This window comes from Triturus cristatus, chromosome 5_1 (assembly GCF_964204655.1).
Source record: "Triturus cristatus chromosome 5_1, aTriCri1.1, whole genome shotgun sequence".
NCBI lineage: Eukaryota > Metazoa > Chordata > Amphibia > Caudata > Salamandridae > Triturus > Triturus cristatus.
The window spans coordinates 820,604,147-820,619,870 of NC_140587.1; the positions used below are offsets into that span (position 1 = coordinate 820,604,147).

Genomic DNA, 15,724 nt, shown 5'->3' on the forward strand with positions numbered 1-15,724 from the left:
AGTCCCTAGGTCAAGGAAGTGCCTTTTGTAGGTTTGGTGTAAATCTGTTCAGTAGATTCTGAGAAAATAGCCTTTAAATCAATATATATATCTGAGCCCGCTTACGGTACGCTTACCGTACGCTTACGGTAAGCGTACGGTGGCGTGCGCGAGCGCGATTCTGATTGGCTCTTAGATCTTAGTAAACATTCGAATCGGCCGAAACCAGGAAGCGGCGGCCGCCATTTTGTGTATTTCACTCTGAAAAAAAAGAGTGAAAACAAGGAAAGGGGGCAATGAGGAGAGTTACAGACCCCCTAACATTTGTAAGGGGGTCAAAGAAGGGCAGAAAAGTACAAAAAAAACATTTATTGATTTTAAAAAAAATCACGGGGTACGCGTACGGTAAGCTTACGGTAAGCGTACGGTAGAAAAAAAAAAAGAAAAAAAATGAAAATCAGATTTAAGTGTTTAGATATTAGGGGGCTCTAAAAAGAGCCGTTGTGTTTATGAAATGATTTTTTAGTGGTACCTACAAGTAAGTACCGATGCAGAGTCTAAGGTTCAAGAGCAAGACTCTGTTCCCTTCATCATTGAAGTGCACACCATCTCCTCTATAAATGTCTAGCATGTCATAACGCAAGTTGTTGTGGTAAATGGCACCCATACCATAGTCACGGAGGAAAGCAGAAACAGATTTGTTGACGTGCTTTCTTGCTTTGTCATCGCACCGCGTGCCCACCGTGCGTGCACGGCACTAACTGCGTAAAGTGGGCGCGCGGTGCGCGAAGCGCACCGCGTGCTCACTGTGCGCGCACGGTGCGCGAAGCGCACCGTGCGCGCACGGAACGAACTGCGTTAAGTGGGCGCGCACGCCACGAATGGCGTAAAGTAACTTAGCATTTAAAAAACCGTACAAATTCACTGAAAAAACCATAGGTTTCACACACGTTATAGTTAGGAATTAGCATTTAAAAAACCTTGCAAATTCACTGAAAAAACCATAGGTTTCACACATGTTATAGTTAGCGGAAATTTTACTGATAAAAAACCAATGAAATTCCCCCGTTATAGTTAGTGCAGGCAACTATAACTCACGCGACCGCAATCTTCTGCTGATGACATATGTGTCTTTATGAAAAAAAAATATTTGTAATATATGTATAGCTAAAAATGTATGGAAGAAGACATGGGCAAATAAGTGTCTAAATACAGTATTAGCATCAGCAGAGGATTGCGGTCGCGTGAGTTATAGTTGCCTGCACTAACTATAACGGGGGAATTTCATTGGTTTTTTATCAGTAAAATTTCCGCTAACTATAACATGTGTGAAACCTATGGTTTTTTCAGTGAATATATATATATATAGATATATGTATATTACCTACTGGCGGTCGCCAGTAGGTAGTTATAGTTAGGACCACGTTTCCATAGGAAATCCGCAACATTCTATTTTGAATAACTTTGGCGCCGGTCGACGAATCCTCGCGAATTTTTCAAAATAGGTGGGGCGCTACGCTCCGCTCCTACCCTGAAAGTCTCGGGGGGATTCGTCAAGCGGGGGCTGAGATAAAAGGGGGTCCCAAAACGCGTTTTTCCCATGCATTTTTCCATAGGACCTTTAGACAGGGCTACAGCCCGAACGGCTGAACAGAATTACTAGAAATTTGGCAGAGAGGTAGTCCTCAGGTCAAGGAAGTGCCTTTTGTAGGTTTGGTGTAAATCTGTTCAGTAGATTCTGAGAAAATAGCCTTTAAATCAATATATATATCTGAGGCAGCTTACGGTGCGCTTACGGTACGCTTACCGTACGCGTACGGTGGCGTGCGCGAGCGCGATTCTGATTGGCTCTTAGATCTTAGTAAACATTCGAATCGGCCGAAACCAGGAAGCGGCGGCCGCCATTTTCTCTCTCGCACTGAGAGTGATGTTTAAAATATAAAGCACAAAAACATGTAAACGGGCTGTTTAGACAGCTCCCACACACATAGCCATGTTGAGGGAGTCCCCAAAGATCCCCCAAGGCCAAAAACTGAATTTTTATTTTTTCGGTAATTTCGCCGATTACGCTTACCGTACGCGTACGGTAAAAAATTATAAAAAAAAAAAAAAATTATCCACACTCTCCCCACTCCGTGTGCAATTGGTGCCCAAAGTGCACCAATTGTGCATGGCTTATTAGTGCTGAGAAACTAAAATTAAAAAAAAAAAAATAATAAAAAAAAAAATTATCCACACTCTCTCCACCCCGTGTGCAAATGGTGCCCGAAGGGCACCATTTGTGCATGGCTTATAACATATACGAAAAATTAAAAATATTCCCTTTCAAAACGAAGTGCATCATATGTCCTCCATGTGCGCACGGTGCGTGCCCACCGTGCGTGCACGGCACTAACTGCGTAAAGTGGGCGCATGGTGCGCGAAGCGCACCGTGCGCGCACGGAACGAACTGCGTTAAGTGGGCGCGCACGCCACGAATGGCGTAAAGTAACTTAGCATTTAAAAAAACCGTACAAATTCACTGAAAAAACCATAGGTTTCACACACGTTATAGTTAGGAATTAGCATTTAAAAAACCTTGCAAATTCACTGAAAAAACCATAGGTTTCACACATGTTATAGTTAGCGGAAATTTTACTGATAAAAAAACAATGAAATTCCCCCGTTATAGTTAGTGCAGGCAACTATAACTCACGCGACCGCAATCTTCTGCTGATGACATATGTGTCTTTATGAAAAAAAAATATTTGTAATATATGTATAGCTAAAAATGTATGGAAGAAGACATGGGCAAATAAGTGTCTAAATACAGTATTAGCATCAGCAGAGGATTGCGGTCGCGTGAGTTATAGTTGCCTGCACTAACTATAACTGGGGAATTTCATTGGTTTTTTATCAGTAAAATTTCCGCTAACTATAACATGTGTGAAACCTATGGTTTTTTCAGTGAATATATATATATATATATAGGGAGAGAGGTAGATAGTGAGAGAGATAGGGGGATAGAGATAGGGATATTATCTACTGGCGGTCGCCAGTAGATAGTTGTAGTTAGGACCGTGTTTCCATAGGAAATCCGCAACATTCTATTTGGAATAACTTTGGCACCGATTGACGAATCCTCGCGAAATTCTCAAAATAGGTGGGGCGCTCCGCTCCTACCCTGAAAGTCTCGGGGGGCATTCGTCAAGCGGGGGCTGAGAAAAAGGGGGGGTCCCAAAACGCGTTTTCCCCATGCATTTTTCCATAGGACCTTTAGTCCGAGCTACAGCCCGAACGGCTGAACAGAATTACTTGAAATTTGGCAGAGAGGTAGCCCTCAGGTCAGGGATGTGCCTTTTGAAGGTCTCGTGTAAATCTGTTCAGTATTTCCTGAGAAAATAGCATTTAAATCAATATATATATATATATCTATGGGCGCGCTCCGAGCGCGTACCGTAAGCTTACCGTACGCGCACGCCGCCGTGCACGAGCACGATTCTGATTGGTTGTTAGATCTCAGTAAACATTCGAATCGGTCGAAACCAGGAAGTGTCGGCCGCCATTTTGTCTCTCGCAGTCTGAGGGGGTGAAAAACAAAGGTGGAGAACGTGAAAAGGGGGCAGAGTGGACAGTTCCTGACCCCCTAGCCTTTGTCAGGGGGTCCCAGAAGGTTCCTCAAGGGCAAAAATTATTTTTAATTTTTTTTCGAAAAATCGCCGGATGCGCGTAGCGTACGCGCACGGCGTAAACGGAGAAATTCCGCGAGGAAAAATTCTGCGAACTTCGCGTAACTATTCTGCGTACTGTACGCGCACGGCAAAAAAGGAAAGCTTAAAAAAAAATTGTGAGGTAAGGTTGGCTCTTAAAAGAGCCGTTGGGTTAATACAGGGATGGAGGAAAGAAAGAATGGGAAGATTATGAGCGTCTACAAACGTGCTGGTCTATCTTATTGTTAAGGGAAACACTGGTCTCCCCAAAAACAATAAGACCACAACACGTTGTACACCTCATTGAAACCCTCCGAAATCGAGGGTTAATGTCCAGAGGAGCAGAAGAAGGTGATGCTCCCACCTCAGAGGAAGGGCTCAGCTGAGCTGCCGATGTACTCGGCTGAGCTTCTGAGGTTGGGCTCAGGTGACTTACTGAAGAGTTTTCTCCAGTATGTCGAGCAAAGGTCCTGGGATGTTTATCCCTAAGGTGTCTCATCATAGAGTGATTTCCAAAGGAATACTTCTTCCTTGGATCTCCTCTAGATAAAACATGGTCACAAAGTGTGCAAGTGACCAATGGAGCATTGACCTTTTTCTGCCCCTCTGGAAAAGTAAAATACTCCCACACAAAAGAATCCTTTTGTTTCCTCCTTCTCTGTCTGATGATGGTGCTGCTAGGCTCACTCTCAGAAGAGGTCTGCTGCTCTGCCATTGTATCTCAATGTCAATTCAGCTCCTTCTCCTAGGGGATCTCAAGCAGTAATGAGGGGAATGGGTGTGGTGTGGGAAGTTTCTGGAACTGAAAGTAGTTTCAACCAATGAAAAGTGTTCTTTGTGGATCACATGACCTACCGTGCGCGCTCCGTAAGCTTACGGTACGCGCTCGTAAACTAGTACGCATGCGCAAACGTGACGCTTACGGAGCGCTTACGGAGCGCGTAAGTAAGACGCACTCGCGCATGCGCATTACACGCCCCTGCGTAACCGCGACATTGCTTACGCGCAACGCGCATGCGTGTACGCGTACGTAACCTACGTATCACGTAAGTGCACTGTACTTATGACGTACGGAGCACGTAGCATCAGCTTACCGTACGCGCACGGAAAAAAATACACCAAAAAAAAATTAACCATTCCATAATGCAGGATATAGTACATATAATATTTTATACATAGGTTTACCAAAAATCTCCAAAAAAAAATTGCATTTAAAAAACCGTACAAATTCACTGAAAAAACCATAGGTTTCACACACGTTATAGTTGGGAATTAGCATTTAAAAAACCTTGCAAATTCACTGAAAAAACCATAGGTTTCACACATGTTATAGTTAGCTGGACATTTCACTCGTAAAAAACCAATGAAATTCCCCCGTTATAGTTAGTTCAGATAACTATAACTCGCGCGACCGCCACTCTATCACAAGGATGATGTCATCAGTGATGTCATGAGGGATGCCACTGACCATGTCATGAGGGATGTAATATGGGACGTCATGAGCAGAGGATTGCGGGCGCGCGAGTTATAGTTATCTGAACTAACTATAACAGGGGAATTTCATTGGTTTTTTACGACTGAAATGTCCACCTAACTAACATGTGTGAAACCTATGGTGTTTTAAGTAAATTTGCAAGGTTTTTTAAATGCTAATTCCTAACTATAACGTGTGTGAAACCTATGGTTTTTTTAAGTGAATTTGTACGGCTTTTTAAATGCTAAGTTATGTATGTATTATATATTTTCTTTTTTAAAGGTTTTTCACCGTGCGCGCGCACCGCGATTTTTTTGAAAAAAAATAAAATGTTTTTTTCACCCTTCGGGGTCCTTTAGGGACCCCCTGACAAAGGCTAGAGGGTCAGGAACTCTCTACCCTGCCCCCTTTTCACGTTCGCCACCTCTTTTTCACTGTCGCACCCAAAACAAACAAAATGGCGAACAACACTTCCTGATTTTGACCGATTCGAACATTGACTGACATGTAACCACCAATCAGAATTACGCTCGCGCACGTTAGGGTGCGCGCACGGTGCTCGCCTATAGATATTTATGTACTTTTAACTGCAATTTTCTCAGGAAATACTGAACAGATTGACTCCATATATGCAAAAGGCACATGCCTGACCTGAGGACTACCTCTTTGCAAAATGTCAAGTAATTCTGTTCAGCCGTTCGGGCTGTACCTTCGACTAAAGGTCCTATGGGAAAATGCATGGGGAAAAAGCGTTTTGGGACCCCCCTTTTTTCTCAGCCCCCGCTTGACTAATCACCCTGAGACTTTCAGGGTAGGAGCTGAGTGGAGCGCCCCATTGGTTTTGAAAATTTCAAGGATTCGTCAACCAGCGCCAAATTTATTAAAAATAGAATTTTCAGATTCCCTATGGAAACACTGTCCTAACTATAACTATCTACTGGCGACTGCCAGTAGATAATATAACTATATATATATATATATATATATATATATATATATATGAAAAATTAAGGAACATGGTTTGCAAGGATCCAGGGAACCAGACCCTGCACACAAGAAGTATTGAATATCCTGGTTTCTTGCTTCATTCACAAAACCGACGTTTTACATTAAGAATCGAGTAATTTTCATCCAAGAGGGAAAGGATTATTTGAACGTTTTAAATAGTTTATTTTATTTGTATACCTCCAGTCTTGCGTGTCTGTGTGTGCCGATATTGTCACGATAAATAAACCTGAATACATGCATTGCGACAGAAGTGCATATGTTTTATTGCTAGGCACTGATAACGGTGAAATCTATACACTATGAATAAAATTGGCTGCAGAAAAGGGCTGTTTAGCAGATAGTGCATCCATATGCTATTTAGTAATTAACATTTTAGTTTGAAAGTAAATGTCGTTAAATGAGACTTCTTTGCTTTTGATGTGCCAGTTTTACTTTCAAAAATGTTCCTGCAGGTGACTTGCCCTCTGTAAACCATAGACTGCACATCTGACCCCAGGGGTGCGAGTCCACACGATCATTGTATTTTGCTTTGTAGTGTTGTACACTTAGTGAAGGGATGATATTTTACAGTCTAGACCTGCTCGAATAAAATAACTTGGCAGAACGCTAGTTTCGAATGTGCACTGAGATAAAAGCAAATCCATACGGGATTATCCGCCTGCCTAGTATTGATTTTACTTTTGTCTTATTTTATATTCATCTTGTTTCGTCTTCTTGTTCATCGTATTCTTGTTGACCGCGCCTGTGTACAAAGTAAAGATGTTGACCATTCCACAAAGTGTAAAAACTAGAGTGGTTGTGCAGAATGTGGAAACGCCTGGAAAATGGCCGGTGAAGGGATAACCTGGGTTGGGAGTGGTTCAGACACAAGAGTTATGCCTCCTATTTCCTCACGCGTTTCTTTTCACGTGTTATTACCCTCTGTTTCAGTGTAGATCGTATTTATGAATAATTGATCTGTCAATCCTCTTTTCATACAATTGCAACTACTCCAATGAAGGTACTCAACCAAAACCATAGTAATGAGACTAAAATGCAAGGAGCAAAGCAGTGACACCATTTTATAGGAGTCTGGGTTTTCTGCAGATTGCTAGGAATGTTGGGGGGTGACAAACAAGCCTTAATTTATATTACTGGAATTCATGGTAGTCAATAGATTTCAGGCTATTAGGTCCTCAAATAGTATCTGACAAATCGAACAAAAAGTGGTCTATACCTCAAATGGAAGGTGTGTTCAGCAATTACCAGTAATGAATAATCTCAGATGAGAAGTAAATTAAGCTCATTCCTTTTTTATTGTAATAAAACGGAAGCAGTAGATGTAATAACCATTTTGCACCAGGAATTTTTAAGGATTGGGAGGACATTCGTATAATCTATAGTCTGGCTGGATGGCAGCAGACGAGATGTGGTCCTATTTCAGTTTCTCATTTGGCTTCTAGGTCCGGAATATCAGAAGGCCGTTTAGGATTTTGTCTTTCTATTATTTTGACAGCGTCAAGCCTTGGGGAAAGCAGTCCTATTTTTTTTTTCCCCTTATAAAAAGAAAATGGCTACCTCCAGTCCACAGAATTATAGCAAAGTCCCCATTAGCAAAGACCAGCTTAATATTGTGAAAAGGACTCAGTCGCTGCTTTTACTTGCCCAACTATAAAATGACCACTAATCAATAGTCTACAAAGGACAGTACTGTGAGACGCCAAGGATAATTTCCTGACTCTCCAGTCGTGAACTTGAAGGCTTGAGGGGGGGCTTCTCTGTTGAGGATGTAGGGAGAGCAGATGTATCTGAACCCTTGAGAACTAAGTAAGTCTTCAGTTGTATCTACACTGGCTCTTAGCAGAAAACTACACGCGTGTGTTGCTGAGCAACAAGCAGCACACTGGCAGTAAGGCCAGAGTATCCACCTTCTACAAGGTGACAACCAGTCCCCACTGCTAAACATCCCTACACCAGCTCTACAACTACCTAAACAATCTGTTCCTTCTCGAAATTCAGAATCTTCTTTTTTTTTTCTCTATTCCATTCGAACACCCTTCACCATGATCTCTGGGTTGAATCCTTCCTCACCTTCATCAAATGTGTCCTTCAAAGCGACTTCCATGTTGAGGATTCCTATAGTTGCAATCCTCCCTCCTACGTAACACTGATCTCTAGCACCCCATAGAGTTTTTAATTAGTTGAGCCAGTACAACCATTCTAGCTTTCAAATGAACAATTGCAGGACAATCAACCTTGCGTCTCTCTTAACTAAAACCTGTCCATTGTCTGCACTCTTGGCTTTCTAGGAGTATCTTTTCTGTTTGAAATGTATAGCTAAAATACAAACAAATGCAATAAATCCAGGCCTACCTGAAGGCACTGATCTAAGACACAGCCTACCCAATAAGAGTTGTATTATCCTGCCTATTATCTCTGTTGAATGTGTCCATTGTGGTTTCCAGCTTATATTTAGGACTGTTTCCATGGACATCAAATATCCTTGAACAACTAGACTCTCCTAATGTCTCTTGTTTGTATAGTGGCCTTTACTTTCTACTGAAGGCAACAGCGTTTGTCTTTCGTTAGATTTTATTGCAGTGTTGGCACCCATGACCATCCTTCTTAATTGGTATGCACTGTCAAGCCAATCTGGGGGAAGGGGACTGGCTTAGGTTGGATCTGGCCCGTCCAATCAGTCAAGTGTTGGCCCTATCCTAGTCTCTTAAATCTTGCCTACCCTGCAGAGTTCTTCAAAGCTCATCAATGTTACGAGTTTTAATCCTCTTGTTTTTCCCATTTCCACTACTGAATTAAAACGTTGTCTTCCTTTTATTTATGTGTCCATATTAGTTATGTTCTAATTAAATTGAATGGGACATGGTAAAAGATATATTCTAGCTTGAATGTTGTGTATTAATGACAAGATGTATAACTTGGTAAAAATTGCAACTCTAATAATGTCAACAGTGATGTGTGGTGACTGTGTGTGAGCATAAGCAACTGCTCAGGGCTGTTCGACCTTTGCTCATTGCCTTCGTGTGTTTACAATCCAACTATGTGGCAAGGGATCCTGCAATCCTGGAAAGGAGGTTACACCGCAGTTGAGACCGAGTGACCCATCGCGATTAAATTCTGCTACTTGGTCCATGCCACAGTTTTGTGAAATCAGAGAGCGGGTCATGGAGAGCTTGTTAAAGGAAGTTGGTAGTGGTGGAGTGTGCCTTCGGGGATTAAATTGGGTGTAGTGCTGGGGTTAGCAGCAGACTATTCAAAGTGACCTGTATATGTTGGCTTGTAGAATGTTTTCTATATCCTGAAGCAGTTCCCCTTCAGCAAACCCCTTTGAACAAAGAGTTTGAAAGAGTAAAAGATGGGGTTTGTATGATGAGAAATAAGTGTAAGAGTGGGGTGGAAAAAGACTGAAGAGAGTTCTTGTACGGAATAAGAGGAGGGATCGACGGGAGAAGGGAGTGCAGATGAGCACAAACGATTTAGATGGAACAATGTTGGAGGTCAAGAACCAGATGTGGAGTACAGGAAAAGACCTAGAAGGTAGAAGAAGATGGTAAGGGAAGAAGAGGGCAAAACAAAGAAGGGATGGGGAGAATGATGCATGAGGTTTGGAGGAAATGGGAAAGGGGAGAAAGAGGGAAAGTATGGCCAATATAGCTAGGGTGAAAATGTTGGTAAAGGTGCTGGGTAGGAAGGGTGGAAGAGGCCAGGTGAGGATAGAAGGCAGTGTGCAAGAGAAACCGAGGGAAAAGAGCGATCTGGGTAGAGGTTGAGGGCAAAGGTCAAGGGGGAAGGGATTTATTGAGAAAGTAGGATTTGAAGCATGGATGTGTCGGAGTCACCTTGCCATGTCCATGCTTCAATCCTAGTGGGCAGAGGGAGCGCGACTGATCAGGGTGTAGAGGGTTGGGTGGCAAGAGGGGCCCAGGAGGAGGTGGGTATGGATTGTAGTAGAAGTGGTGTGCAGGGTCCAGTAAAAGGAGGGGGAAATATTGGGGGCTTTGCTGAAATTGTGGGGGGTGGGGGGGGGGGGGAAGGGGTGGGGCATATGAGGTGGAGCTGGTGAGGAGCTAAGTGACATGAGTTAGAGGCCTGGATGGGAGAAATGTAGTAGCTGGGGACAACCATTGCTTGTAGAGGAACATTGTGACCACACTAACCTGGACAAGAAATGGGGAAATTGCTTAAGGTCTGGATGCGTACAAATCGAGTAGTGGTGGGGAAAAGGGAGAATGAGTATGGAGAATAGCAGAGTAGACTGGCGAATGATGATTCCAAGGTTGGACAATGGTGGGATGAGGTGTTGGTAAGGATAGATAAGATGGGTTCAGTAGAGTGGTGTTTCCTATTCCTGTTTGACTTGCAGATCATTTGAGTGTTGCTTTATTTCTAGATGTTTTATGCATTTGTATTTTCCTGGTTTTGAGAAGTCCCCTGAATTTCTGTGGGTATTGAATTATGCAAATGTAGTGGTGGCCTTTGTTCCACTTGTGTGCTGCAAAGGTCAAAAGTTTGCCTGTAGCCATTATTTTGGCGGTTAATCTGATTAGTCTAAAGTCACAGCTTGCTCTCCGTTGAAGTGCAATCAGCACTTCAACCGCTTTAATTTGGAGAAATTAGCAAACTCCTTTGCATACTTTAGAACTCCGAGGCATGCACATTCTTCTGTGTACGGATTCAGACCAGTTCTGGTTTGAACAGATCGTCTTGCACGAGAGGGCCAAAAACACGGGGCATGATCTTTAGGAGTCACCCACAACTTTTTTTCGCCCTTTTTGGGGGGGTGAACCGCCTCTCGTATTCATGGGTGTTACCAACTTGGCGCCTGATGCAGAATCCCCTTTGCATAAGTGCAAAACTTCCTGTCCTGCAGCACAGTTTACTCTTCTTTGGTCGACTCATATTGGCAATTTGTTTTTTAATAACTTGGATACATTGCAGTGAAGCGCGCTCAAGCGCACACCAGGTGTTGGTTAGACAGTGAAGAGATTCATGCCTACTCTATTCCCCAGAACTCCCTCCTGCAGGCAATATGGTGTCTGAAGCATGATGTAAACGGCATGAGTAACAGAGTAAGACCTCCTTACATCCAGTCAGTCAGAAATGCAATATGAAACGCACCCCTCCCAGAATGAAGAGATCGTCTCAAAGTGGGCATGCACTGGAGGTGCCAATCCCTTAATCATGCCTGATGAAAAAAACAGGATTTGGCGGTAGTAGTTGATAAATGTATAGAAAGGGATGGAGCTCACAAGTGACAGATTCTTTTTAAGAAACGTTCTGGTCCCGATTACTGTCTCAGGCTGCACCCACTGAGTTGGTTTTGGGGTTGGAGCTGGATGACAAACTTGGCTTCTTCATGAATACCAATGACTTATGCTTTTTAATCTTTAACATGCATGAGGTAACCTGTCAAAGCCAAGGTTTCATGAATGGGCAAACCGTTGTACCCTCATACTCATACAAAAGTTTGGTGTATAGGGGAGACTGATGTAACTTATTTTTGATGGAAGGGTCTGACTTAAACATGATGTAAGTTATGCCTGTCTTTGTGAATGAGGCCTTTAGTCCCTTTTCCTCAACTGGTTCCTGAAAATTTACTACAAAGCATAAACCCAATGTCTAGGTGTTTTCGATCTTTCAACATTCATGGCTTACTAAAATACAGTGAAGAGCCTTGGCTAGCCTTAGATTGTACAGCATGTACCAGGGGCAAAGGGATTATGTTTTGTTCTACTTGGATCAGAGGTTTATCTTCTTAATTGCCTCCATTCTGTGCTTGATCTCAACCTTCTGCCAAATACTGGATGATGTGGTCTGACATCAATGCAACCCCATCAAATGGCAGAATGCGCCAATGCTTGAAACCCCTGCAACCAGGCCTTATCAGGGCATTTGTGGCCAGAGCTAGTGCAAGAATGCTTGACGTAGATTACACTGGCTGCACTCCAAAAGAAACCAAAGGCTTTCCTATATCCTGGCCAATTACAGGCAAGGTTTGAATTGCATTCATATTGATACCAACCTTGTAAAGAAGAGTCGCTGGACACCCGAAGTCAATTCAAGCAGCACAAGGTACGCTGTGCCTGTTGGTCAGATTCTGAACCAGTAGAGGGGTGTAGACAACAGTAATCGAACTCCAAGTATCTAAACTTCGCCCTAGATTAAGGCCATCTGGCATTGGTGTTTTTCCTGGACCTATCCTCAAACCATGAACTGGTGGACCATGGCATGCTACCTATGAAGAGACTGCAATTACATGCATGGACTTGGGGTGGACCCAGTCATTCTACTGCAGTTCTCAGTTAGTTGACTTGGGTTGTAAATTGCACCATTGTAAAAGTCTTCTTATTGTCCACCCTATGATTCATCATCACTGTTACTCGTGGACCTATACTTCTGCCAACTAGCGCAGTCAATTGATCACCACCTTCTACAATTCCTGCATGTGCAAGATATACTCTTACCCCCTTTCTTGGACAAACCAAGCAGGCGAACTAGAACTCAAAAGTGCCCAAGATTAATTCCTAGATGATGGACATCTTTGTCTATGGCACAAGAACTGGACGCCTAGGATGCAGTGTATTGTGGTCTGTTACTGCCCATGGATAGCAGTGCAGTACATAAGCGTCCATAGGATGCTGTGCAGTGTGTGGTCCACTATAGAGTACGGTGTAATTATTGACCTAAGGAACATTCAGTACCACATTCGATGCAAACTTGCCTTATTTCCTACACCGCTTGCATGTTCCAGATGCAAATGCAATGTCTGGTTAATCTACGTCATTGATAAGTGTTTATAATGTTCACATGGCAGATGTTTTGCACACAACGCCATTGAAACTAGATTCCCGTCAGCATTCTCTGCTGTGACATTTTGCATAACGTGAGCTTGTGCAAGTGAGGGGGAGCCTTTCGGAAATCTTTGGCTGCCAAGTTTACGGCCCTGTGGACTCAAAATAGACCAGACTGAGCAGGGAAGGGAGGACTTTAGCCAACTGCTGCATTGTATGTCAGAACCATTTTTACATGATCTATATCTGGCCGCATGGTTCTTTTGTAGGAAGCTTGCGCCCACCCATTTCCTTTCTTTCAGTCTATTTCGGTTTCCTACACAAGGTTTGAAGTGCGTGTTTTCATGCTGTGCCGATTGTCACTGTAGCATTGTTTCCTGTAAAGGGCAGCTGTGTAGCCATAATTTCTGTTCCATGTGCTTATTTTAGTACTTATTTTAAAATCAAATAAATTTGAAGACTGAAAAATGACCTTAAGAGACCCGCAGTAACATTCAAGGGAGGGCTAGGAGTGGACAAAGTGGTGCTGGGGGCGATGGGTAGAAACTAACTCGCTTTGGAGAAATATCTTCAGTGTTATTCATCATCCTTGTACATGGCAGACCTCGGAGTCCAACATTCTATTTACTTTAGGACAGATGTTACTATTCCTGGGTGTATGTACGAACACTGGTACCATCCCTCGGTACCATCCCTCGGTCCTCCTGCAATGTGCATGTCTTCTAGTGCCCCGCTTCTCTTTGCTAGCAAAAAGTCACCCATGCCCACAGTTTGTTGTACTGCAATCAATTGAGCCTTCCAGTGGGAGCATGCTCTCTTAATTGCTGTGTAAATTTACATTTCTGGCAATTTAGATTGGGAGCTGTCTAATTTGCTGGTTAAAGATGTAGCCTTAAACTGCTTCCATTCTTTATTTCAGAATGCTTGTGGAACCTTGGAGGGAAAGTGCTGTGAAAGGCAGTTCTAAATGCATCTAACTTGTAACTCTTTCAAGCTCTCAGTCCTGAGAATTAACTTTAAACACTTCATTGACTCCCATTGGAGTAGAGTATTCCATTCAAGGTTCCATACACCTTGCTTGGGACCTACTAGGGTCAAGGCCCAGACTAACTACAAACAAGGGTCCTTGCTTTTACATTGTGACTAAAGGCTTTTGATCGGCCATCTCCACCCAGATAAAGGCTAAAGGTCCCAGGGACTTCAGGGTCTCAAACTCGAACAATTTGAATTCGCTTGTGCAGGCTGAACCTAGTTACCCATGCTTCAGAAAAATGAAAGTGGGACTGACAGAATTCTTCAACTGAACTCCCTAAGGGAAGTAGCTGAAGAATGCTGGAGGGAGTTGGATGCATCATGTTTGCTCCAGTTTTTTTCCGCCAGACAGTGTAACATTCATACAAGGTGACACTATAGTGCTTTATAAAGCCCTGTAAAGATTTAAGGCAGCAGCTGACCTTTACCCGGTATTTATGGCAATGGATAGCAAGATCTTGGTTGTTAAATGTCCTTTTTCTTGCTTTTGACACATCCCCATACACCGACTTGGGACACTGAGCCTCATGGCTAATAACCTTTCCGATCTCTCTTTTTTTTTTTTCTTTTTCATTTAATGGTGAATGCAAGTCAGGTGCTTTGGAACTCATGGTGGGCGGTCTCGCAACAACTACTGCTCTCTAACCTGTGACCACAGTGATTTTGTCCTGAAACACTCTCAGGAGTCCTTGCTTAATACCCTTTTTCTCTTCTGATGAGTTTGTCACAGACGACCAGCAATGTTTTTGACTGTCTATTAATTGTAAGCCTAGAAGCAGCAAATACTGCATAAGCCCACAACTTCCTACTGTTTGGGTTGGCAGGCCTACCCCAAACTATTCTTATGGCTGTTTCAAACTAACCAATCAACGATTAGGGACCGTGGGCTTTTGGAAAGGTCCAACGTATGTGCCCTGATATACTACAAGAAATGAGTACGAAGTTCCTCAGTGGGTCACAGAACACCATAAGAGTTTGTGATATCACGATAGGTTGTCCTCGAAGGAGGAGGCAATTTCTCCTTTTGGAACTAGGACCCTCACACACCCAGCAAGCTAGGTGTCATGCTTCATCATATGGGCCTGCTCCTCATCGGGTCGGCACTGCAATACCCGACGGGCACCAATAAAGGGGCTCTTTACCGGAGATCTTTTGTTCCTTGCCGTTTAGGTGCCATGAGTGTGAGGGGCCTAGTACGTGTAGATGTAATGGTGGATGTGCAAGATAAAACAAGGGAGGGAATCCTCTAAATAAACTTTATTCTGGAAGGATTCCAGCCTGGTTAAAATAAGGATTATGAGAGGCGACTATCTGGCTAACATGTGTCAAAAAAGCTCTCTACTCCTAGATGGTTGACGTGTTTCTCGCCTAGTAGTCAAGAATGATCTGTGGTGATTCCTCCGGACCAAATGGAAAAAACGATCTACACCTAATGGTGAGGTGAATAACTACCTACCACTCAGTGGTCCTACAGGGACCATCCCGGTTGCAGTGGTGCTGGGTAGGTCTATCACTGGGCTTCTATTTGGAGCAGACACAATACTACGTGTGTCTAGTATCCTGCTGTAACTGATGAGGCGTGTTCTTACAAACATTAGGTTGACCTCTAAACCTGTGGGTACAGTCCCCGTGGACTTCTGCACTGCTCTACACCTTAACTTGCAGCGAAAGCTGTAGCCCACCTGAGAAATTTTAATCTGAGTAGTCCCACCGATTGCAAAAATGAAATTCGCTATATAAAAGCTGCAACAAAA

At 43.2% G+C, this 15,724-nt stretch overlaps 1 protein-coding gene across 5 annotated transcripts in view; it reads left to right on the plus strand.

Annotated features, from left to right (window-relative positions):
* The window catches only part of LDLRAD4 (low density lipoprotein receptor class A domain containing 4), a 332,740-nt gene that overhangs the window by 83,960 nt on the left and 233,056 nt on the right, over positions 1 to 15,724 (plus strand). The gene's annotated exons all lie outside the window — the stretch shown is intronic.